General features: G+C 34.6%; 1 protein-coding gene and 1 pseudogene across 1 annotated transcript in view; both read right to left on the reverse strand.

Moving 5' to 3' along the window:
* The window catches only part of LOC145263777 (gamma-aminobutyric acid receptor subunit beta-like), a 757,317-nt gene that overhangs the window by 680,081 nt on the left and 49,309 nt on the right, over positions 1 to 27,927 (reverse strand). The gene's annotated exons all lie outside the window — the stretch shown is intronic.
* On the reverse strand, positions 15,499 to 15,622 carry LOC145264049 (U2 spliceosomal RNA; annotated as a pseudogene).

A 27,927-nucleotide genomic window follows, 5' to 3' on the forward strand; every position in this document is an offset into this window, starting at 1 on the left:
ATTAGACAATGATGTCCCAAATATTAGCCAATGACGTCCCAAATATCAGCCAATTATGTCCCACATATTAGCCAATGATGTTCCAAATATTAGCCAATAATGTCCCAAATATAAGCCAATGATGTTCCAAATATTAGTCAATTATGTACAAAATATAAGCCAATAATGCCCCAAATATAAGCCAATTATGTCCCAAATATTATGTTCCAAATATTAGCCAATTATGTTCCAAATATTAACCAATGATCTCCCAAATATTAGCCAATGATGTTCCAAATATTAGCCAATGATGTCCCAAATATTAGCCAATGATGTCCCAAATATTAGCCAATGATGTTCCAAATATTAGACAATGATGTCCCAAATATTAGCCAATGATGTTCCAAATATTAGCCAATTTTGTCCCAAATATTAGCCGATGATGACCCGAATATTAGCCAATTCTATCCCAAATATTAGCCAATTTTGTCCCAAATATTACTCAATTATGTCCCGAATATTTGGCAATGATGTTCCAAATATTAGCCAATCATTTCCCAAATATTATTCAATTATGTCTCAAACATTAGCCAGTTATGTCCTAAATATTAGCCAATGATGTCCCAAATATTAGCCAATTATGTCCCAAATATTAGTCGATTATGTGCCAAATATTAGCCAATTTCATCCCAAACATAAGTCTATTATGTCCGAAATATTAGCCAATTATGTCCCAAATATTAGTCAATTATATCCCAACTATTAGCCAATTATGTCCCAAACATTAATTTATTCTGTTCCAAATATTAGCCAATTATGTCCTAAATCGTCCCAAATATTAGCCGATTTTGTCTCAAATATAAGACTTTCATGTCCAAGTTGAACGATGGCTTGTTTTGGGTAAATTAGAACAAACCGAAACAACAACAAAGATTTCTTTTCTATAATGATTTTCTATTTTCTCTTCTAAATCATTAGTTTCCAAATTTTAATTCAAATCATTTAATTAAAAATTTCCGTGTTATAATCTTTTCAACCATTCGTTTCGTTCTAGTCTTCATTATTTATCAGATTATTGTCTACGCCTCTTTGTTAATCCATCTCCATTTAAAACCGTCCACATTGATCAACTACTCGTACATTTCAACTTTCACTGTGTTTACAACATAAGAGTTAATTACACTATTCATAGTAATTGATTTGTTTTTGTGTCATGTACAATGTTTTACTTGATCCTCCATTCTGTTGGGCATAAGCTACTTCCAAAGAAATTAATAGAAGACAACTCGTTTCGTCACGATAATCTCTCCAGGAAAAAACAAACAAACAAACAAAACAAAAAACAAAACAAAACAAAGGCATCAAGTACGAATGGAATTATGAAGTTGATTGGGTTCAATATGGCACGAGTAATGACGTTTGTTCGCGTCTATGCGCATGCGTGCGAATATTTCGGCAATACACATGCGTGGTTTGGTAAATATCAAAGAGAAGTATAAGGAAAAATAAGGAATATTAAAGAAAAATAGAATGAAAGGACTGTCTAGAAAGAGAAAACGGAAACATTTTCTAATAAAGTCGACTTCTTGTCGGTCTCTTTGTTCAAAATTGGATAAATATGTACAAAAGGAATGTTTCCTATATTAATTTTTATTATGCAAACGGACTTTATGCACTTTTATGCAATCAAATGTATATATATATATATATAAGAAGAATTGAACAAGGAAACTTAAACGAGACTAATAACACAGAACAAGGCATTTACTTTAATAAATGCTTAGGATGGAATCGCATTCCCTTTTGATTTCTTTAAAAGATCAATTCTTTTAGACATGCTCTCAACCAAAGTGGAACATTGTGAAGAGAAGATGCTATTCCATTCGCTTTGCACAGCTTCCCACAGTTTGTCATTGTTCGAAAAGTTTCCTCCATCCAATACACGAGATATTATGAACCAAATATTCCCGATTGGGTTTTAATCGGGGCTTTGACCTGGTCACAATATCACATTACTTGAATTATTAAAAAAAACATTTTTGTGACTTTAGCAGTGTGTCCAGGGGCATTATTGCGTTGAAAAATAATGTTCTGAGATATTCCTAGCTTCTGGATACTTGGTAACAGTCCTGTTTCTAATAGTCAAATGTATTCCTTCGCATTGATTGACTTCTCATATCCAATAAATTCCCCAACTCCTGCTGCAGTAAAAGTTCCCCATACCATTATCTCTCCATTCTCTTGTTTAACCGTCGTTTTTATGCAACTTGGTGAAAATCTTTCTCCAGTTCTTCGATTGCACCATTCGGGAGCATCGGGAGCATCAATAACAAGACAAAATCTTTATTCATCTGACCAGCAAACTATTCTGAACCTGTCTGTATCGTTCTTGCCATATTACGAGAAAATCTCTTTCTATCATTGATGTTCTTCTTAGATAAAAACGGCTTCTGTGCACACCTTCTAGGAGAAAAATCTATTTCTTTCATTCGTCTAGATATTGTATATCTAGAACGAGAATTTCGAGTTCCTGTTTTGAATTCTTTGCTATGGTCAACATAAGTTTTCTTTTAATCCTTCAGAACAGTTAATTTAAGCCTGTGGTCGTCCTTCGAAAATGAATGCTCTAGGGCAACCAGATCCAGATTTTCCTTTTACCAAGCATTCAAGTTCGAACCTTTGACCAATTCGCTTCACTACAGAAAGAGATGTTTACATTTTTTCTTTTCTTAAAATATCAAATATCTAGTTGTAAGTCATTTTGGACTGCCATATTTAGGATTCATTTTTCCACTTATTCTTATATGCTATGATGATAATGATCTGCAAAATAGAACTTTTCAGTTAAAATTGCCAAAAAATCATGGAAAAATATTGAAACGTCGATTCCTTCCTTCTTTCACTCTTGGCCCATTTTGTTGCCCATGAGTATATATATATATATATATATATATATATATATATATATATATATATATAATAGAACAATGAAGACAATAATATTACAAAAAACAATAACATTGTGTTAATTATTAAAAAAGGTCTTCTTTAATGTAATATGCAAATTATGTTATGCCTATAATGTACATTTTATTTGAATAATACTACATGTATTATTTAAATTTGATTTATTTAATTAACTGTTATTTTAATTTAATTTATTCTAAAATATTACTAACCTACATCAGCTGCATTTAAAAACCGCAGTAAGGTTTTATATTAAAGAGTGAGAATTATTTTTCATTTAATTTCCTGTTTAATTTCATAGATGAAAAATCGTAGGTAGTAAGTACATTCGGTGTATATCAAAATATTATGTGAGTAAACCTTAATTCCAATATTTTAAAACCTGGCGACGCAGATTATATACATCTAGTATATATATATATATATATATATATATATATATATATATATATATATATACATATATATATATGTATATATATATATGTATATATATGTATATCAGGTCATGTCATATGCTACTGGTACCATGTAACCCAGTACTACCTGCCTCATGGTCGGGTCACCGGCGACTAAACTGGTCCCCCCACAAGATGTTTGGTGAGGAGGTTGGCTAGTCTCTCTAAAGGATTAAAAACAAGACCTTCCAAAGGGCGAATGAACCCTTTTTCTGGGCCAAGGGATAATTAGCACTGTGTGTGTTTGTGTGTATGTATCTGTGTGTTCGGGGGGATAGGGCTACCGTAACCCGTGGTTAAAGCAACCTTTCTAGGAGAAGTAAATCTCTGATGTAAAAAACCATAAATCGGGAGACCAGTAGCTGGTCTGCAGTTTAACTTGTTGCTGCCTATCTTGCTCTTGCTTGTTGCTGGATCTCAACATTTTCAACCGAGAGAGAGAATTAGCTGTAGTATAAAGCTACGAATCTGTAACATCATCTATGTATAAATACTCCCTCAGGCATTTGGGCTCATGGACTTTAAGTGTGTGAGGGAGTGGCACTCGTCTGACAAGACGTTGCAATCACTATCATATATATATATATATATATATATATATATATATATATATATATAGTGTATCACAAAAGTGGGTACACCCCTCGCATTTCGTTCAAATATTGAAGTATATATTTCATGGGACAACACTGAAAAAATGATTTTTGACATAATAAAAAGTACTTTTTCTGCAGCATGTATAACAGAGTTAATTTATTGTCCCCTTAAAATAACCCAAAATAAAACCATTAAAAACTAAATCCCTGGCAACAAAAGTGAGTACACCCGTTAAGGAAATTTGTCAATATATACATTTTCATGTCTATATTTTAAGTTACTTGGAGGGGAAAATAAATTAACTATTATATATGCTGCAGACAGACTACATTTTATTATGTTAAAAAAACATTTTCTCATAAAAAGATATACTTCAATATTTGAAGAAATGTGAGGGGTGTACTCAATTTTGGGATACACAATATATATATATATATATATATATATATATATATATATATATATATATATATATATATAGGGTGACCCCCAAAAAACAAAAGCTAAATAAGGGCCATCTAGAACATATGCTGTAGAACGGAGAAAAAATGCCAGAGACCCTTGTGGTTTGATGTGATGTTTTGAATATAATAAACTTGTTATGACCAAAGTTTCATTTCATTCGGATAAAACACTAAGAAACGGGGCCTAATTTGAGTTGGGGCCCATATTTTTTTGGTGGGGGGGGGTCACCCTATATATATATATGTATATATATGTATTATATATGTATGTATGTATGTATACATATATATATATATATATATATATATATATAGTAAGTTATAAAATATATATTGCAATTAAGTTACACAGAATATTCCGTGTTTCATCCACGCTATGATTCATCAGGCATAAAACTATATATATATATATATATATATATATATATATATATATATATATATATATATATATATATATAGTCTGATGAATCCTAACGTGGATGAAACGGAGAATATTCAGTGGAGCTTAATCGCCGTATATATTTTATAACTTACTACCTAGCTCTACCTACGTATTGAGCATTGTTGAAGTAAACACTTAAAGTTTACTCATAAATTTATACTTTCGTATATTAATTTGTGGGATTAAATGAAGTAGTCATATATATATATATATACATATATATATATATATATGTAATATATATAATTTAATATATATATAATTTAATAAATATGATTTAATAAATATGATTTTATATATACATAATTCAATATATACATATAATTTTATATATATATGTAATTGTATAATACATATATATATATATATATATATATATATATTAAATACAAAGATGTCGTAACAAATAGATAAATAATTGCAACTTCTCTTCCAATAATTATGCTTCTAATTCTTACACTTTCTTTTATAATCAATGTGTTCCTTTACTTCCGGTGTTTTTAAGGGCGTAATAAATCCACAAATACATAACCATTACACGTATTATTAAACAAGTCGTGTCAAAAATTGTGCACTTAAAGGTATTCAAAGAAATAAACGGTAAGATGGTTAACATCTCGAAATTAGGAATATAGACGTCATGTATTTGTATCTGCTGTGTAGTTACATCGAGCTTCAAACATTAAAGGACTGGTATGAGTAAAAGGTGAAATATAATTAAGTAAACATAGTTTTTCCGTAAACACACACACACACACAAACATATATATATATATATATATATATATATATATATATATATATATATATATATATACAGGGTGTTCCAAAAAAAACGGGCCCCACCACTAATTAGGCACCGTTTCTTAGTGTTTTGTCCGAATGAAATGAAACTTTGGCCATAACTAGTTTATTATATTCAAAACAGCACATCAAAACACTAGGGTCTTTGACCTTTTTTCTCCGTTCTACAGCATATGTTCTAGATGGACTCCATTTAGCTTTTTTTTTGGGGGGGGGGTCACGCTGTATATGCCGATTTTTTTGTTGGTTTTTAAAACCATAATACGATTATTAGCGCTTCTACCCTTGAAGACGCTAATAACCGTATTATTCTAGATAAGGATATGATAATGTATACTATGGTCGAGTGTTGTAAGTCAATTAGGACCTAGTGGCGTAAGGGTTAACACACTCCACGATGGAACATATGGTCTGAGGTTCGAATCTTAGAATAGTCCAGCTACGCTGAGGAGCGATAGAAGCGTAAAACATGTATTCGTAGATTATTGTTTAATATATATATATATATATATATATATATATATATATATATATATATATATATATATATATATATATATATATATATAGAGAGAGAGAGAGAGAGAGTGAGTTATATACATGGGTGTATTATACGCTTAATGAATGACGTTTCTGGAATCCTCAAAAGTATAAAATAAATGTTTCAAATCGCTTTAGAAACAATATTAGTTACAGTTTGTAGTAACTGCATCGTTTCAGTTGTTTTTTTTATCGGAGAATTGATTTGTTTAATTTATTTTTAATTTCATTTATTTTTTAATTATTTGCTAAAGCCAACACAACTTCCATTTAAAAAAAGAGAAGTAAGCTTCATATATTTAAAACATGCAACAGCCACTGATTTGAGAGACTCGGTAATAAAAGGATGATTTATTTTAACTACGCCGAATTAATAAAAACAATTTTTTACCCCTTCCCTATTTCAAATAAATACGGAGTCAAACGAATAATAAATTTTACGTCTACTAGCATTTAAATCATATGGTACGTAGGCTGTCTTAATTCTCTCCGGGAAATATTCAATTGAAGATCTGATTAATGATAAGCACAAAATGTAAAGATAAAATTGTCACCATAGAAAAGACATGATTCCATTTCCGTTTGATGAAAACCGGTTTTCTATTTGTTGTTACAGACCATTTCCTAGTTGGCCAGTAGTGTACAAATCCCAGGAGCAATAGGAGCCGTCTATCGTCTAAAAGTGACACAATGTTCAACGAGTGAGATCGGAGATGCGCCACAATAAAACTCATGCTCTCCAAGTTATGACAATAGAATTATTGCAAGCACCCTCAAAATGCATCGCTGGATTTCCACGAATTACAAAGACGTGCCAAGGGTGAAGAAAACGAAGTTTCTGACCATGGGTATGGTCTATGGTGGGGTTTCAACTGAGGACCGCATTATGCCACCTCACATCTTCGAAGTCGGCTTCAAAGTTAGCACCAAAGTGTACCTGGATGTGCTAAAAGGTTATGTGATCCCCTGCTGCAATCAGGTGGCCATTGGCATGCTCTAGGTGTGACAGCAGGACTCGACACCCGCCGACAAGTCCAAAGAGACCCAGGTTTGGCTTCAGAAGGAGTGCTACGATTTGTACTCTTCTCCCACTGTCCCCTCTTACCCCAACCTGAACCCGGTAAACTAATTTGTTTCGTTATAAGTCAAGAACATTACGAACAGGACCTCCCACAAAATCGAAGCTAGCCTGATCGCTGCTATACTCCGAGTATTCGCCGGGCTCCCGCGGGCGCTTGTGGAAAGGACATGCTCTCATTTGCGGAACCGTATCGAGGCGGCTACATTGAATAGATATCAGCTCTACTATATAATCAAGTTATCTGAATTGATTTTTTTTTCAATAAAAGTTTAAAGATAAAGCTCTAAGTCTTGTTTCTTTAGAGCGACAAATTATCGTTCCATCCTGTAAATGAATAAATAAAAATAAGTTAAAGAAATGATAGATTTTACGTCTGCATTTAAATCATACTGTGTGGAGACTGTCTGAATTCTCTTCGAGAAGCGTTTAGTTAAAGATCTGATTAATGGTAAATACTTAAATCAAATTGACTTTATACAAAAAACAAAACAAAACAAAAAAAAAAAAACAGGAAAAATATTCTACTGAGGCAGCATTTACTAAACTTCTTCCATGCGGATAATTTTATTTCCACATAAAACAAATAAAATAATTCGTCAACACTTTTACTCGTCTGTCTGGATTTTATTTACGCAAAAATAAATAAATAAATAAATAAATAAATAAAATAAATAATTTGAAAACGAACCGTATCAAATATATCATCTCTAAATTGGATATATTTCTTCGCGTATTCGAATGTTTTACATATATTTTTTATTTTTTAATCAATTGAAGCTTTTGACTTTCGTTTTTATTATTGAAAGAAAATTTATTGGTCCCCAGGAAGAGGGTAGACCTGTAAATTCACCTTTGTCCGTTTGTCCATTCGTCTGTTTCTTCGTTCGTCCATTCGCCTGTCCGCACTTTTCTCATTAACTTCGTGTGTGTGTGTGTGTGTTTGTGTCTAAATTAGTGTACGGTCTAGTGGCATAAAATAGTCCTGTTCAATGTTGATACATTATGTTGAACAAACAAAGATGGCGGTAGTAAATCAAATCGGTGAATAATTAATGCAGTCACAATCTCGAGTGTTGAGTAATTCTTAGTAACAGAGATGGCGGCGAAGAATCAATACAGTCACGATCTCGAGTGTTGAGCAATTCTGAATAACAGAGATGGCGGCGAAGAATCAATGCAGTCACGATTCAAGTTGACAGCGAACTGAACTGGATCAAAAATTCGATATTTGTATAATAAATTTGAAGGCTTCTGTTGGTTTATTGTCCTAACCGTAACTTATAAGTAAGATCGTCGGAATCATTAGGGTCATACCCTTACCACAACCAAAAACATTTTAACAGTTCCTCTAATGAATATGTGTATATAAAGTGCATATACGTTTGTATAGACGTGTCACAGTAATTTATATGACGTATGTATATAGCGTGTTCGTTTAATCTAGTTCTTTCTCTTGTTCGTTGAATTGATGCATGTACAACACTTTTGATGTATTAAAATCAGTTTAACAACAGGCATGTTATATTTACAAAGAAGATTCATCCCAATAATTCAACAATTCTCGGGTTGTCTTTTCAGCAACTTTATTTACCAATGTTTCCCCATTTGGAAAGTTGCAACGCTGATTCTAACTATCGGGCTTTCTGATTCCCTTCCGTGCAGATCTGACCGTCTCTGTCCCTCTCTCGACTCCGACCGACTCCCAACTCTTGACTAAAATGATACGGGTATTCTAAAGTCAAGACTAAAAACCACGTAACTTTAAGTGACCTATACGTAAGATAACGTCAGACTGTAGAGATCAAACTTATTTAAACATTGTTTGTGTTCTTACATTTTTTCTGACGTTCTTTTTTTTTATAAATTTAATAACAATCATCATAATCGGCCACTAGTACACATTCGGCGTTGACCTGCCAATATCTAATTCCATATTAAGAATGGCTTTCTAAATAATAAAGTCGACCCCCTATTGGTATTTTGAACAAGAATAATAATAAATAGGAATAATGTTTACGTTGTTTTGGATGTTTTACGTGTTTATTTATATAATAGTACCACACAAAAACACGAAGCAACATCAATTCCATGCAATATTTTCTAAACTTACTATATATATATATATATATATATATATATATATGTGTGTGTGTGTAAATATATATATATTACATTATATTATATATCTATATATTATATATATTATAATGTATGTATGTATTTAATAATTATTTTAATAATTATTTAATAAATATTATAGTGTATAATTACACACACACATATATATATATATATATATATATATATATATATATATATATATATATAAAGTGATGATGTGTGTGTGTGTGTGAGCACACTTCTCAAACTATATACTCAACGAATTCCTAATCTACAGACTTGAAATTTGGTATATCGGGAATTAAGACACGTGAAAAACTTTTTCTTCCATAAACATCCTGAAAAAGTATTGCTAAAGGGTGAAATTTAAACAGTGGTTCGCGGATGTCGTCAGATCTGTTGTTAACTGTTTTACGACAGCGCATGCGTGATACATGACAGCTGTCTTATGTAAAATATGTTTTTTGAATACATTTTTTGAAGATCATGTCAAGCTGGTTAACGATTATCGTTTGAGACTCACTGCCTTTAGGCTTTTATTGATACGCGTCAGTAACAAAATTCAAAATTCAAAAGTAAATGCTTTAAATGTAAAATAGAATTGCATAGAAGATTGTCACGCAATAATAAAAAAAAAGGATTATAAGATACACTCAAAATAGAAAGAGTGACACACATACACTGCGTGTCAAATTATTAACGAGATAACATTCTTTTACTAGTTTCAGAAACCTACCGGTAGTTTCGTATCAAAACCTTCATAAACGTTGGCAATGCTGAGCTGCGCATACTGTGAAATTTTCGTAATGTTCCGCGCAAGGTAAGCAATTTTCTATCGTAATTGCTGAATCCACGTCATTGGAGGTGTGTGAAGGCATTTTGTTTCGTCAATAAAATGGGTCGTAAAAGTGGTTTGAGTAGTTCTAAAAAGAGTGCTATTACAGAACAGCTAGCAAAAGTTAAAACTACATTCGAAATATCAAAAATGATAGGAAGGACCCTACAAAGATACGTAAGAGAGCTGATAAAAGTAAATCTAGAGTTGTTTCACGCCGTTCTCTATTCCTAATTAAATGTGAAGTTGTTAAGAACCCTGGACAGACAAGTCGGATTCAAGAATGTCTCAAAAAGTACTCGATGTCGCCTTCTGAAAGAAGTGGCAAAAGTCTGTTAAGCCTGTGACAAAACCTCCATTAAAGCAACATTACATATAAAACCGATTTAAATGGGAAGAGGACGACATGAAAATAGATTTTTTCAAAGTGCGTGTCACTCTTGATGGCCCAGATGGGTCCTAGATGGACGACATCTTCATCAGCGTTTAAGGCGCCAACAAGGTGGTAGTGGGATAATGATATGGGCTGGGATTATCGGAAGTACTTTAGTTGGCCCATGGAGAGTCTCAGAAGGCGTAAAAATGACGTCAAATGCTTACATAGCTTTTCTGAAAGAGCACTTTGAACCATGGTTGAAAAGCAAAGGATGACGTTCAGAAGAACGTATGCAGGATAATGCTCCCTCGCGTGCAGCAAACAAAAGCAAAGAGTATTTGCAACAATTGTGGTTCTACGGGTTACGGAAGATCGAATGACTTGCGAATTCACCAGATTTGAACCCAATTGAGAACCTTTAGAATATTATGAAGCTACGCCTCTATGCAAGTCGACGCCAATTTAAGAGCAAAGATGAGTTGTGGGATGTTCTCCAAGACGTATCACGAGGAATAAATTTTTACAAAATCACAAATTTTACTAATTCTGTGGACCAACGTCTTTTACAAGTCATTCATGAAAAAGAATCACACATCCCATATTAATTATCTCAAGAAAGAAATTGCAATGAGGTTATTGTGTTTTAAGCATTTTTCCTAGCTAATTTAATGTTTGTAAATTATTCGAATAAACACGTTATGGGTAGATTGTGTTTTTTTCTCAACCTCGTTAATAACTTGACACACTGAAATCAACATATATTTCTATCTTCTGCCATAGTTTCGCTAATACTGCTTTAAATACATTTATTTTCTGACTGGAGTAGTTCAATATTATTGTAACCACTTTCTCAAAGTTTCATGGATTTTTATTCGCTCGTTTGTTAAATATTTAAAAAATTGTAAACTCGTTATTAACGAGTTTACAATTTGTTACGCAGTGTATATACGATTCAAATAAATATTTATTTACGACGATGAAAATTATAGTCTTTGCATTGTATAAAAATGTAAAAAACGAAGACATTTACCATCGCCCATTAAATCAGCATGGGAGGTTTTCTACAGAGATACAGAAGATAATCTCGAAATTCTGTTACACCTTTGAGAATCCTATTTGTAAAATCGTTTTCCCTTGATTCAAGGGCTGAGTCAAAAACGGCTTGCAAACAATGGACACTTATTAGTTCGTCAATTTCTCAGAAAAAATGTTCTTATAGATAATATTTCTAGTTTTATCATTATGAGTGAATACGAAAAGATTGTTCTAACTCCCTAATCTCAAAGCACATATATATAGCTGTTCATGTGAAAAACAAGCCTCTTCTAAATGCAAACCAACAACTTGTAGTGTCTAACCTTGTGACTTATTGATAGACATTGCAAAAGAAAAGCGCATGGGAAATTAAACGTGTTTGAACTCAAGAAGCATGTTGGAAGTATTAAAGGAATTTGAAGCATATTTTTCCACAGCCAAAAATTAGTGTGGCCTCTAAAACATTTCTCACAGATTTCTTTATAACGAGTATTGTTCCATTGCATAACCTTGGTAGTGAGAGTTTGCACAGAAGCATGACCGGAGCACCTACTTTCAATCGAAGACAATGTGAAAGAACACCTTTGGGCTCGAGAGAATTGCAAAAGAATTAACTGGATAATTGACTATAGAGTCTATGGATTAATAATTATGTTCACTTCCTAGCAAACTTTTCCCAAGTCTATCATTTTATTTATTCACTGCAATATTTTTGGGTGTCATAATTGCCCTTTCACATAACCAATCATGATTTGTAAAATTTGAAATTAATGATGGAAAAAAACCTTTTCAATCAGTTCCTCAAGTGAATTAATCAAGGTTGATATTTCTGATTGATTTATTTCACCTTTCCAATTAATATTCAGTCTTCCCTTTCAAAGTTTCAAAAAGGTATCAGCAAAATTGTCCGGAAACAAAATCTCCATGTAAATGTGCCTTCAAATTTGTAGAAAATTTTTAAAGTTTGGCATGCTTCCACAGTCCAGCAGATTTCAAAGATGTTTTTACATCATCTACTTTAGTTTCTCTGTGAATAACTGGCAACGTTTCCTAAAATCAATTGAAAGTACTAAAGTCCAACAGTTGGAATCACGCAAATCCTGTTATTGAAAGCTTCTAGAGTATTTTTTTAATGAGACTTCATCCCAGACTACCAAAGAACTTCTTATGAGAACTTCAGCAATACCAGAATTTTTACTTATATTGAAAACAGGTTTATCAGTTGTACTCAGATTCAAAGGAAGCTTGAATGATCTGTGAGCTGTTCGATCTCTAGGGAATAAAGTTGCAACAGAACTTGCTACAAGTAAGGCTATTTTCTTTCTCTGCCTGAGTTTGGCCATAAATAATTTGGCGAGAAAAGTTTTCTATTGCCTCTTGGGTCATCTAAAATATTATATCGGTCCCTTGCTTAATGGCTGTTCTAACATATTGTTGGTCTGGCAAAAGTTTCAGCACGTTCTCATCAATGAATCTTATCAGCGAATCAATATCCTATGAAGTTCTCGCAAAACATCTGTGAGGATGTTATTCATATCACTTCGATGAGTTTCAGGTTACCCAGATTTGCAAAGCTCCTCCCCTCTGATGGCGATCACATGGTCTTCGCTAAATCCTATTTCTTTCTCAAGAATCTTTGTTGTTGCTGATATTTATAGTCTGCAGATAAATCATTTTTGTATTTCTGCCACAATGCTAATGGATTACTAACTTCACAAGTTTTGAGAATTCTTGCAAAAAGGATTCTTAGAGAAGTAGGTGTGTGTGTGTGTGTGTGTGTGTGTTACACTGCAGTATCAGCCATAATTCTGCCCTACTGATTATGATTTTCTTACAAATTTAAGGTCAAACAGGCTTTCTTGTAATTGTCATCATTAGTTCTTAGAAAAGAAAAATGAAGTTGGTCCTCTTATTTCATGAAAGAGAAATCTAAAAAAAAAACACATTCACGGTGACTTGTGTGCACAGAGCAAACTGTGTAAAATTTTACACCTGCTTAATCCTCAACATTAGCTCCTCGTTTTCTCTTGTGTCATGCGTAGTTACTTCATGTGTAATAAGATAGAAGCTGATTATAATTTAGAAATTTTGCAAAATTATCTCGTTCACATAATTTAAAAATGCAGTAAGCGTTGTGTCTTTTGGAGTTAGGGCGACTTGGATAGCATTTTCGTTTATAAAATAAACCTTCTGACCATTTTCAAGAGGAACTGCAAACTGCTGGATTGAAGAAATCCTTCCATAAATATGAAGCCCAAAAATATATCAAAATGTTTTATTAGTGCCGATATATCGAGTAACTCCATGACTAATATCAACAGATCCCTTATGTATTTGCAAACATGTTTAATAGAGTTCACAGAATTGCAAAAATAAACATTGATTGGATTTATTTGCTTCCCCACTGAGCAAATTAGGCACAAGGCCGTTTTATAATGTGGAGAGTGAAGGGGAAATGGGGACCAACTCCCCGGGGAGTAGGGGAGCTGGATAGTGACAATTGCTATGAAGGGTTTCCCTTACATTGACAAATAACTGATGGTATTTTCTTGAACATTGGTGTCCAGCCCCGCAGGGGGAAGGCGGGCGAGTTGCAAAAAAAAAAAAAATTAACATTGATTCGGTGAGCATTGAAGTCTTTGAAAGTAAGGGAGAGCGAAGTGCAATTCACGTATTGGCAACCTCAGGCCCGCCGACCATAGTTTAGAAGCCACTATCTTCACACGATATCTTATAAGAGGGATGACCATTCTCACTAAACTGAGTTTCAAGTAGAAAGTTTTAGAGTATCTATCTGTGCATTCACCATCAACCATGCAAGGTGAATTTCTATTGATATTACCACAAGGCCCATGCACCACGTGGCTTTTTACTATTTCAAATAAGGATGAATTAGTTTTTTATAATAGGTAATTCAATTGATATAATTTAATAAATTTGATTGTAGTTGATTTTTATGGTAAACTGCAATATTATGTGGGCGTGAGACAAGCCCCCTTTTTGCTCCGCAGTTGTGTACATGTAGTATCGCAGTGATCCAACGATTTCTAACATGTTTATCAGATTCATCATTTTGATTATCTTCAAGCGAAACACCCTAGCCAATAGATCTAGACAATTGGTGTATGTTTGTCCAGGGAAAAGTTCATTTGTATTTCCTTCCACTTTGGATTTGAAGTGAATGCGATAAAAGGCCTGGTTTTGTATAATTTCTGACATGTTATTGCACCTTGGTTACTTCCATGCATATATCGCGGACTACCTGTGAAGCTAGAAGGTAAAATGCATATCTGACCTGTATCGCTACCTTGAATATCGTTATCTATATGATCTTATATATGCATGTAAGAATCTGCCCTTAACTTTTTTTTTGAAGAGTTTTGATATAAAAAAGCCTTCCTGCTTCAACTTTTGTAAACATATGAACTGCAAACTGATGGAAGAGATTTTAACTCTTGTAAAGATAGTTAAAAGATAATTAAAAGTTTATTAAAAGATAGTTAAAAGATAATTAAAAGATAATTAAAAGATAATTAAAAGATAATTAAAAGAGTTATCTCTGGCCACAAAATGGTACGCGTAAAAATCCATACATGAAAGATGTTTTGTGGCATTTTCAAATGGTATCCATCTTCTCCATATATAAATAGTAGGGGGTATTGAAAGCTATCATAAGATCTGTGAAGTTCACATACACGTTTCAGCATGTTTTCTCTTCCGAGAATGTGAGGAGTGAAGGGGAAATGGGGACCAACTCCCCGGAGAGAAGGAGAGCTGGATAGTGACAATTGGCATGAAAGGTTGCCCCTACATTGACCAAGGTCTTATATGTGGGGTTGCCCCCACATATGATCTTTGCTTGCAGTTTCTGCCGGACAGATACTACACTTTGATCTTGGCCAAAAGGCCAAGAAAAGGGTATTTATTTGCTTCCCCACCGAGCAAATTAGGCACAAGGCCGATTTTTAATGTGAGGAATGAAGGGGAAATGGGGACCAACTCCCCGGAGAGTAGGGGAGCTGGATAGTGCCAATTGGTATGAAGGGTTGGTCTTATATGTGGGGTTGCCCCCACATATGGCCTTTGCTTGCAGTATCTGCCGGAACAGATACTAAACTTTGATCTTGGCCAAAAGGCCAAGAAAAGGGTATTTATTTGCTTCCCCACCGAGCAAATTAGGAATTATCTCTGGTCACAAAATGGTACGCATAAAAATCCATACATGAAAGATGTTTTGTGGTATTTCCAATCTGTGGAATCCCCAAATGGTATCCATCTTCTCCATATACAAATAGGAAGGGATATTGAAAAATACCATAAGATCTGTGAGGTTCACATACACGTTTCAGCATGTTTTCTCTTGAATGAAAAATCGTATTTCTATTACCAAAACTTTCATCCACCATAAAAGGTGCCACTTCGTTATATGCTAGTAAGGTGAATCGCCTAACATGCTTATTTGATGTTTTCTTTTATCTGCATTAATAACTACTAGAAATTCTGTTGAGGAACTTTGCTCGACGGCTGGACGTAGAAGGAAGTGTTTATCATAACACCATAATTTTAAAGAGAGTGATTCTATAAAATATCTTTATAATAACAAAAACAAAAATACGCACAAATCCACTACAAATGGTTTAGAGTCAAGCGAAATATGATTAAAAGTCTACCCGAAAAACTATTTTTTTTGTATTTCAAAATTATTTTTATTTAATAAAAATAAATTTTAATTCGATCAATTAAACTATGAAAATACCTTTGAAAAGTAAAGAAATTCTATTACTTTGCGAAGGAAAAAAGATCTGACCAATATTTAAATAGTTTATAAAAAATGGAAGATTCAAATTTAACGCTTTAAAGTAACTTTGATATTTAAAGACAAAAAATTAGTAACTTAAAAGGGACAAGAACTCGTAGACAGAAAATAATATCAAATAGTTTAAATTATTTAAATATTGGTCAAATCCTATTTCAGTAATTTAAATTGGTATCGACATTAGATCCTAACAACTTATTTTTCTTAAAGTATATTTTAATAAAAAAAAATATTCTATAAAACCTAGAGAGAACAATCAACTGTATTATACCACAGCTGTTCAAACTGAAACACGCGTATCAAAATATTCTTATGTGAATCTATATTAAACAAGGCCGATAGCCATTAGTCGCGAACTTTCGTAATGAATGCGTGAATGTAGGATTGACATGAAATTCTTAAATATAAACTAAAATGACCGAAAAATGGGCTGAAATGACTTAAATAAATATAATGTAAATGACTTAGAATGACTTTAATGAACTTAAGGATGAATTGAATGACTTTAAGAATAACTTGAATGCTTAAAAAACAACTGGAATCCTTAAAAATCAACTTGAGTGATCTGGAGAATGACTTGAATGGCATTGGGATTGAGTGGTTGGAAAGTGGGTGATCATTTTACATTAAATCAATACAGAAAAGAGATCCCCCATTTATATCACAATAAGTACAGCATGTAGTAAGAACAGATACTACTCTTTAATCTCGGCCGAAAGGCCAAGAAAAGGGTATTTATTTGCTCCCCCAACGAGCAAATCAGGCACAAGGCCGATTTTTAATGTGAGGAGTGAAGGGGAAATAGGTACCAACTCCCTGGAGAGTAGGGGGGCTGGATAGTGACAATTGGTATGAAGGGTTGCCCCTACATTAACCAAGGTCTTATATTTGGGGTTGCTCCCACACATAGGGTCTTTGCTTGCAGTACCTGCCGAAACAGTTACTACACTTGATCTTGCCCAAAATACCAAGAAAAGGGAATTTATTTGCTCCCCCACCGAGCAAATTAGGCACAAGGCCGATTTTTAAAGTGAGGAGTGAAGGGGAAATGGGGACCAACTCCCCGGGGAGTAGGGGAGCTGGATAATGACAATTGTTATGAAAGGTTGCCCCTACATTGATCAAAGTTTTATATGTGGGGTTGCCCCACCATAGGGTATTTGCTTGCAGTATCTGCCGGAACAGATACTTCATTTTATGTTGGCCACCCCACCGAGCAAATTAGGCACAAGGCCGATTTTTAATGTAAGAGGTGAAGGGGAAATGGGGACCAGCTCACCGTGGAGTGGGGGAGCTGGATAGTGACAATTGGTATGAAGAGTTGCCTCTAGATTGACAAAGGTCTCATATGTGGGGTTTCCCACACATATTATCTTTGCTTGCAGTATCTGCCGGAACAGATACTCCACTTTTATTTTGGCCAAAAGACCAAGAAAAACTTGAAAAGCTAAGAACAGCATCTATTAACAACAGGCCAAAAAGGCCAAGCAAAAAAGTGTTACAGACAGACCGACTGACCGACCGACCGACCGACAGACCGACCGACCGACCAACAGACCGACCGACTGATCGACGGAGTGACTTATAGAGTCGCTTGCACGCGACTATAAAACAAAACTTGTCATACTTTGTAACATATTTTTATTCTATGGAGGTAAGGCGCGAACGCAGACTATAATTTTATTATACCATCTTAAAACTGAAACATGCTTATCAAAATGTGGTTACGTGGATAGATATCAAAAGTCCGTTTTAAAGTTTGTGGCATATTTCCATTTTGTAATGGCCAGGTACGCACGCAGACGCCACAATTTTATTATACCCTCCATGTTTAAACTGAAACATACTTTATGTACATCTATATCAAAAACACCTTTAAAAGTTAAAAAAAAATTTTTTTTTCCATTCTGTGGGGACCGGGCGAGTTTAATAGATGATTTTTTTTCATTCTTTGGGAACCGTGCGTGTTCGCCGACCCGCAATTTAATATATATATATATATATATATATATATATATATATATATATATATATATATATATATATATATATATATATTAAATTGTGGGTCGGCGAACACGACCCGTTCCCAAAGAATGAAAAAAAAAAACATTTATCAAACTCTAGGAGAGAAATAGCGAACAACTGTGTTCACAGGATAAACTTTAATCTAGGATAGATATACCAAATAATTTCTAAATTAAAAGTAACAATAGAAAATAAATAAATAAAATAAATATATATGTATACATAAATTATTGTATATATATAATATATGTATATATATATATATATATATGAACTAACATAATACATAAAAAACACACACACACTTTTAACTACATATAGGTTTAAAATAGGTCAATTCACTAGATATCTACACTCCCTGCTAAAAAAGCACATACAAAGGAAGGGTTCAACATAAGGTCAACTGGGCCTTCGTTCTGTAAGTGCCTGCCCATTGGCTGATTAGGAAGGGTGCGGTGGAAACTAAGAAGCTGATTGGCTAACTAAAAAGTCTATAGAATATGCGTATATAAAAATACGAGACTGCAACAATTCTCTGCATAAGCCTGACGAATCCTCGTATGGATGAAACGCGGAATATTCTGTGTAGCTTAAATGCCACATATGTTTTTCTATCTTACTATATATATATATATATATATATATATATATATGTGTGTGTGTGTGTGTGTGTGTTTTCATACCGACAGCCATCAGTGTTCCATGCTTAAGCAATCCTCAGTGTAGGAATTATAATTACTGCCAGTCTACAGATTCGAAATCAGTCACAAAGTCCTCCTTTACGTTCTATCCATAGGCTCTCAGATGCGCAGGTATAAAGAGCAAACTTTCAGAGAGTTTTCAACGACAGAAAATTATAATGTTGCTTTATGCATAGGTTGATTCTTTTTCTTAATTCCTTATAAAGAGCTAAACTTCATTTTCTGAAAATGACATTTTATAATGGTAGTATGTTTTAAAATAAATACTAACAATTATTGCCTATTACCTACACACATTATTGTTCCATGCTTACGCAATCATCAATGTAGGAGTGATAATTACTGCAGTCACAAACACACACTTGACTTCGAAGGTAGGTATTCTACCTCCACGCCCCCTAAAAGTTAACGCAGGAATACAGTGGAATTAGGTAAATATAAATGCCAAATCAGGGGACATAAACGATAAACAGTCAGAAAGTACTCAACGATAGGAAGTCTGAATATTGCATTTACGCTTAGCTTGACCACACTTTGTTTATTCCCCATACAGGGCGCAACATTATATTTTTTAGAAGTATTCATAGCGATATATTTATGAATAAATAGTAGCAATTATTTTTTGATCAATCTCAAGATTATATTACACTCCAAAAGACACTTTACAATGGCGACTTTTATAGTTTTTCGGGGGTGCCGAAAACGAATATAACATTTATAAGTGATGTCGAGAATTAGTTTTCAAAATATGAAGAAATTACTTAAAAAAAAAAAACGGGATTACTTTTCTTATATAAATTTCACGTAAAATGAACACCCACATTCTGGCCTGTGATATATTGTTTTTATTTTATGGACCGACTGAAAGCTTATTTGTAAGTTTTTACGTACATTTCACTTTAATAATCACCCCTTAAATGGCGCTTTTTACAGTTTTTCAGGTATGGTGAAAACGAATATCGCATTTAAATTTTCCGCGCACAAGAAATTTTCCGCATAAGAAAGTACACTATTTAATATCCGGCAAAGTACCCGGTATCGCCTAATTTAAAGTTGATATTCATTTTCAGCATACCCGAAACCCTTTAAATGTCATTATTTTAAAGATGAATCTGAAAGTGTAAAGTAAGTAAACATTTACCAAAAAAAACTTTCAGGCAGCCCAAAAACAAACGATCAAACTAAAAAATAATGATCACAAGGTTACCAGAAAAAAATGGGTGCTCATTTTACATTAACTTTATATAGAAATGTGATCCCCCTTTTTTGAAAAAGTAATTTCTTCATATCATGAAAATGATTTCTCTACGACCGAAATACTTGAAAAGTCGTCAGTGTAATGTTTTATTTATTTATTTATTTTTTTTTGGAATTGGAAAGAATCTTGACCTTGACTTTATATATATATATATATATATATATATATATATATATATATATATATATACATATATATATATATATATATATATATACAGACACTAGTGGTTCATGCGTACGCAATCATCAGTGTATGAAGTGATAATTACCACCAGTTGGGAGATTCAAACCACATCACGAAGTTACCCTAATGTAAAATAAACCGAGGATGTAATTACATTTTAGACGATCGAGTGTGTAGAAATGTTTATCAATTTTGTTAGTAATGCTCTTTTATTTACGAAATTAAATCAAGACATGTTTCTTAATTTGTTCTCGCTAAAGATTGTACAATAAAAAGACGACTTCTAGCGCAAGGGGTGGGGGAAACAATGTTTTCTTTGTGACTACAAGATGCGAATACGCACATAATTAGGTGTTGTATTTCTATTTCTATAAAGCATTAATATATAACTTTGAAGCAATCTTCTGTTGTTCGTAATTAATGTCTTGTTCATTTTTTTAAACGGGCCTAACTTGATCGTGTTTACATAAATTGAATATGAATAGAATATAAATGAAAGTTTTAATGTTTTTGTTGTTGTTGTTGTTGTTGTATTTTGTCATTGCTCATTCATATGATATCAGGTTTATGGAAATTGAACACGTGTTTCAATTAATTAACATTTTGATGGATTCAATTTCAGAAGTTCCGGAATCCAAACGCCTGCTTTAATTTACGATATGCCTTGGCAATTGAAAAGTGACAAAGACGAAGACAGAAACGTGTTAATGATGAAAGCGAAGCACAAAGAACAAAAGGGAAACACCGTAGGGCGGAGGAAGAAGTGCAAATGCAAGTAAGAGAAGGGAATGGTTTGTTTTACAATACACATAGATTAATCGTACTTGGCCTTTTGGTCAAGATCAAAGTGTAGTATCTGTTGCTCAGTGGGGGAGCAAATAAATACGTCAAAGTGTAGTATCTGTTCCGGCAGAAACTGCGAGCAAAGACCAGATGTGGGGGCAACCTCACATGCCTGACCTTTAACCAGCTCCCATTTCCCACCTCTCGGGAGCTGGTCCCCTTTTTCCCTTCCCCCTCCCTTCACTCCTCACATTAAAAATCGGCCTTGTGCCTAATTTGCTCTGTGGGGGAGCAAATAAATACCATCTGTTGCTCAGTGGGGGAGCAAATAAATACGTCAAAGTGTAGTATCTGTTCCGGCAGAAACTGCGAGCAAAGACCAGATGTGGGGGCAACCCCACATGCCTGACCTTTAACCAGCTCCCATTTCCCGCCTCTCGGGAGCTGGTCTCCTTTTTCCCTTCCCCCTCCCTTCACTCCTCACATTAAAAATTGGCCTTATGCCTAATTTGCTCGGTGGGGGAGCAAATAAATACCATCTGTTGCTAAGTGGGGGAGCAAATAAATACCTCAAAGTGTAGTATCTTTTCCGGCAGATACTGCAAGCAAAGACCAGATGTGGGGGCAACCCCACATGCCTGACCTTTAACCAGCTCCCATTTCCCACCTCTCGGGAGCTGGTCCCCTTTTTCCCTTCCCCCTCCCTTCACTCCTCACATTAAAAATCGGCCTTGTGCCTAATTTGCTCGGTGGGGGAGCAAATAAATACCATCTGTTCCGGCAGATACTGCAAGCAAAGACCAGATGTGGGGGCAACCCCACATACCTGACCTTTAACCAGCTCCCATTTCCCACCTCTCGGGAGCTGGTCCCCTTTTTCCCTTCCCCCTCCCTTCACTCCTCACATTAAAAATTGGCCTTGTGCCTTATTTGCTCGGTGGGGGAGCAAATAAATACCATCTGTTCCGGCAGATGCTGCAAGCAAAGACTAGCTATGACTAGCAAAGACCATACGTGGGGGTAACCCCACATATCTGAACTTGGTCAAGGTAGGGATCACACTACGACCACAGTTACTATCCAGCTCCCATTTCCCACCTCTCGGGAGCAGGATCCCCCTTTCCCTCCCCCTCCCTCTCTCTCCACATTAAAAAACGGCCTTGTGCCTAATTTGCTCAGTGGGGAAGCAAATAAACCAGCAAAGTGTAGTATCTGTTCTTCAGATGCTGCACTTTCATTTCTTGTTCTCTTTCGGTGAAGGATCAGTCCTTCACAACTGAGACAATTTTTATTTTTGTACCTTTTCTTCGCATTAAAAAAACGACCCTGGTGTCTAACTCTGTCCCGTGGGGAGGCATAGTAAATAGGTACAATACACATAGATTCGGAAAAGCTGTAAAAAACAAAAAAACAAATATATAACACATAAAATGATAAATGTTATCAAAGGAAAGATAAGTTACTTTTCTACCTAACTGGATAAGTTTTTAGTGCTTTTATTTAATGCAAAATATTTATTAGGTTCGAAAATCATACAATTCTTATCGATGCCTTTGATAACATTTATTTGTTATATACTTGTTTTTGACAACTTTTTCGTATCTATATGTATAGTAAAACAAACTCGAAAAGAAATAATAAATAAGATATGTGGGTCTGCATAACCCCTTTTGACAATGTAAAGATGGACCAAAGTCGTATCTGAGGTTCACCTGGCCATAGTGTATAACTTATTCTTGTAATTATGATATGGGAATCTTGCCAACAGTATCTAATGAGACCGTGTGAAACGGACACACGCACACAAAAAAAAGACAGACAGACTAAGAAAAGACATGATATAGATAATGAATACTATACCTTATATAATATTTTAAAAACATGAAGTTACTTTCCATGCTAAATCAGAGTACTAATAACATATACAGTGTGAGTCACGGGAAACGGATGTTTTGAATCACAATTTTTCACGTGTCATAAGCAAACACACGGTGTTCATGACCCCACGGTTGCCTGAGGGCAATGAACTAAAAAGAAAAGGAATTCAAACTCAATAACTAAAATAAAATTTAAGGTAAAAGATAAACAAATAAACACAATATAAACGTCATCTCAAGCAGCGTTAAAGATTGCCTTACTGATTCTCTATCGATTACTCTATGAGAGCAAAGAGCGTTCTAAAAACATCCGATTCTCGTGACTCACCATGTATATTGTCAGAGTTTTCCATTTCTTAGGTAGACCAGGACTGAAGAGCTCCTACATGCTCAAGAAGTAAGTTTTTGCGCACAAGACACTGACCTGGTACTTTTCCACCCCGTGCATGTATAAATCTAATATATAAAAGCTATAATTTTGTCTGTATCTATCTATCTATCAATATATCTATAAAAGTGAACGTGTCTGTCTGTCTGTCTGTCTGTCTGTGTACATTTCCCTACGCAATAACTCTGTCAATTTTTAGTCTATAGACTCGAAATTTGAAATACAGGGTACTGAGATTTGGGAAAATCGATGTGACGGGTGTCAGCCAGAAATTTGGCTGTTAAGGGGTCAAAGTTCAACGATTTGACCTTTAAGAACTCTACCAAACTCCTCCGACAATTTTGGGTCTAGACACTTGAAATTTTAGATATAGGTTCTTTGAACCTGGATCTAATTTAATAAAGTGATTTGAGCCCGAAACTATAAATTTTAAGGGGTCATAATAGGGGTCAAATTAAAAAAAAATTTACTCTTTTTTTTTTGCTCAGCATACACCTCCAAACACCCGGGCAACGCCGGGCTGAAATGCTAGTATATCTATAAATTTGAACGTGTCTGTGTGTCTGTGTGTCTGCCTGTGTGTCTGTCTATCTGTGTACATTTCCCTACGCAATAATTCTGTCAATTTTTAGTCTACAGACTCGATATTTGATATACAGGGTACTGAGATTTGGAAAAAAATCTATGTGACCGGTTTTCGGCCAGATATTTTGCTGTTAAGGGGTCAAAGTTCAACGATTTTACCTTTGAGCACGCTACCAAACTCCTCCGACAATTTTGAGTCTAAACGCTTGAAATTTTAGATATAGGTTCCTTGGACATGAATCTAACTTAATATCTTAATCTGAGCCCACACCAATAAATGTTAAGTGGTCGTAATTGGGGTCAAAGTTAAAAAAAATTACCGTTTTTTTTTTTTTGCTCAGCATGCACCTCCAAACACCCGGGCAACGCCGGACACCCATGCTAGTGTCTCTATATTTTCAAACTGTATCTCTTTTTTTTTTACATGGTAGTCACTACTTATCAAGGCCCGGAAGCCACTTGGGGATTAGGGTTATTGCGTGTACAGTAATCAATGGGATAATATCGTTGTAATCGTTAGTATTGGAGATTTGATAAAGTGTCTTACTTAAGGGGGCGGGTGATCAAGAATTTTCTTTATGTTGGACTTGAAGACATCCAAGTTGTAGTCAGGTGGGAAACAGGCAAACGGAAGAGAGTTCTACAGGCTTTTACTTCTAAGAAAGAAGCTTTGTTCATGGAATCTACGTTTTGGTTTTGGCACAGATAAAGAGTGGGGAAAATTTTTGACACTAAAAGTCGCAGACCGGCGCTAGGGGCACCAGATGATTAGATTTTTTACGGACCGTTCTTTTATGGGTCTTCAATCGGTTAAAATAGTTATTCGTTATATATTTTGTACATTCATCTTCGTTTTTTTTTTAATATTTAATTTTTAACCAGTTCATATACATTCCCCGTTGGTACAGTGGTAACGTCGCCTCCATTGAATGATCCGGTTTTGACTTTGGTTTCGATCCTAGCTGATGGCAACCAAACACTTTTACTGTTGAAATCATGGCTCTATAATGATATATACAAAATCTGGACGAATTAAAATATCATATTTAAGCGTATTTCACGACCGGGCAAAGCTGGGGAGAATCTGCTCGTATATATAAATATTTGACAGAAAATAAAATAAGTTTCTCTTCTTTGTTATTTATATTTTATCAAAAAGAAATGTTTACATTACGCCATTTTGAATTTTGCCATTCATTCATCATATTACTCTGTAATTACATTGAGCTTATTAAATAATGATCAGTATATATTATAAAGAAATAAAGTATACTTCCACAGATATATATATATATATATATATATATATATTTGTAGTCATCGACATACAATCATGTTTCGTTGTATCACAACTCATCAGTGCCGCTAAACTAGCATAAACTATATATATATATATATATATATATATATATATAGTCTAGCGGCGCTGATGAGTTGTGATACAACGAAACAGTAATGCATGTCGATGACTACACATAAATTTTAAGTCCCTCTCTTTTGGGTAGAGCACTGTCGTAAATAATCTCACCCGCTACTTAATTGTCTGAAAAATGCGAGGCTCGCTGTTTGTTTTTAAACAAGGTGTTCGAGCACTATAAAAGTAGCGGACGAATGTTTGTTTAAAATAGATATTTCTGGGGATTATTTGCAGGCACGGCTCCCGTGGATCGATGTGTAGAACTGCCGACTGTCAACGCGATGATTCTAGGTTCAATCTTCGTCTTGGGAGGGGTTCTAGTCTAGCGGCACTGGTGAGTTGTGATACAACGAAACAGTACTGCATGTCGATGACTACAAATATATATATATATATATATATATATATGAAGACAGAGGGGAAAAAGAGAATTATGGCACTTAGAAGTATCTCCAAGGAGCAAAACCAAGTAAAAACCGTCTCTTAGTTCGTAAGCCGCTTTCTTGTTCGGATCGGAGTCTGTAATCCGGATGGCGCCTCCTTGTAATTCTTTTCGATTGTTTTCAGTTCAGTCTTTAATTTCCTCTTTTTGATCATGTCGGCATGTTGGTACCTCAGCTTCACATGTGATTGATTTTTTTTTTTTTTACCGCAACAGGATACCAAAAGCATTTTCCCCGATCAGCGTTCACTAAAGCTGGATGGAGGTTGCATATTACGATGAATGAATGTCGAAATTTTCCAACAAGATCATTTCGAATTTAATCATTTTTTACAATGTTTGAAAAAAAAAGCTAAAAATATGATTCAGAGTATGAGGTTAAGAAATAAAACATTTAAGACAACGGTATTTTCTTTTAAAGTTTTAAAATAACAATAACATATCTTGTGTACGATTCATCATCCTGACTTATTATTCGGAATCATACAGTCACCCGATAAACAGGGTATAGTCGAACGTAGACATGTTGTTGGTGAATTTCTACAAATATCAGTTACACTCGTACCCTCTCGACGTAAATACCCCCGACAAACCCGACAAGCAGATAAATCACACCACTTCACAGTAGAGGTCCATAGATATAAGAGGACCTTCTACTCCAGTAGTTTCTTCTCCAGAACCGCTAGACTTTGGAATTCCCTTCCGGGTTACTGCTTCCCCAACTGTACTGACATGCAGAAGTTCAAGCAGAGCGTAAACCGACATCTTGCTGCCCAACTTCCCACATAGTACCCCTGTAGATTATGTCCCTGATAGTAGCCCCCTACATCAAAGTGGCAATGTGCCTTGTTTGGGGGTGAAAATGTAATAAAAAAATATGTATATATATATAACCAAAACAGTATGTGTACGCGTATCCCTGTAGTAAATATTAAACCGATAAATACTTAAACTACTTGTAACATAATACTGACACTTTGTTTGGATGGACGAATAACGCGTACAGAAATATGTCGGCAAGTTTAAATGCAAAATGCTCATTTAAACTTGCCGACATTTTTATTAGTTTGCGCATGCGTAAACTAATTATAGTAAAAAATGATTTAATTTTAACCTTTCTAATCTATCGTTGCTGTAACGTTAGCGAGCGTGATTGGAGGAAGGGTGGTTAGAGCGCTGAAAGTTCGGTTTCGATTCTAACTGATGGCATGCAAATCATATTTTTTTTAATCAGTACTATATTTTTTTAAATTTATTTTTTTATTACATTTTCACCCCGAACAAGGCACATTGCCACTTTGATGTAAGGGGCTACTATCAGGGACATAATCTACAGGGGTACGATGTGGGGAGTTGGGCAGCAAGATCTTGGTTCAGGTTAAGCTTGAACTTCTGCATATCAGTACAGTTAGGGAAGCAGCAACTCGGAAGGGAATTCCAAAGTCTTGCGGTTCTGGGAAAGAAACTACTGGAGTAGAAGGCTCTCTTACATCCAGGGATTCCTACTGTGAAGGGGTGGGATTTAGCTGCTTGTCGGGTTTATCAGGGGTATTTACGTCGAATGGGGGTACGAGTGCTTGCAGTTCGTCGGAGCATTCGCCATTAAAAGACTTGTAGAACAGCAGAGTGATGCAGCATTTCGTCGATGGGACAGAGGCTGAAGCTTAGATGACAGTTCAAGACCTATCAGGTTTGCGACTATCTTTTGAACTTTGTCTAGGAGCGAGAGACTAGTAGCAGATGC

The sequence above is a fragment of the Euprymna scolopes genome, chromosome 39, assembly GCF_053919585.1.
Source record: "Euprymna scolopes isolate OS-2025 chromosome 39, ASM5391958v1, whole genome shotgun sequence".
Taxonomy (NCBI): domain Eukaryota; kingdom Metazoa; phylum Mollusca; class Cephalopoda; order Sepiida; family Sepiolidae; genus Euprymna; species Euprymna scolopes.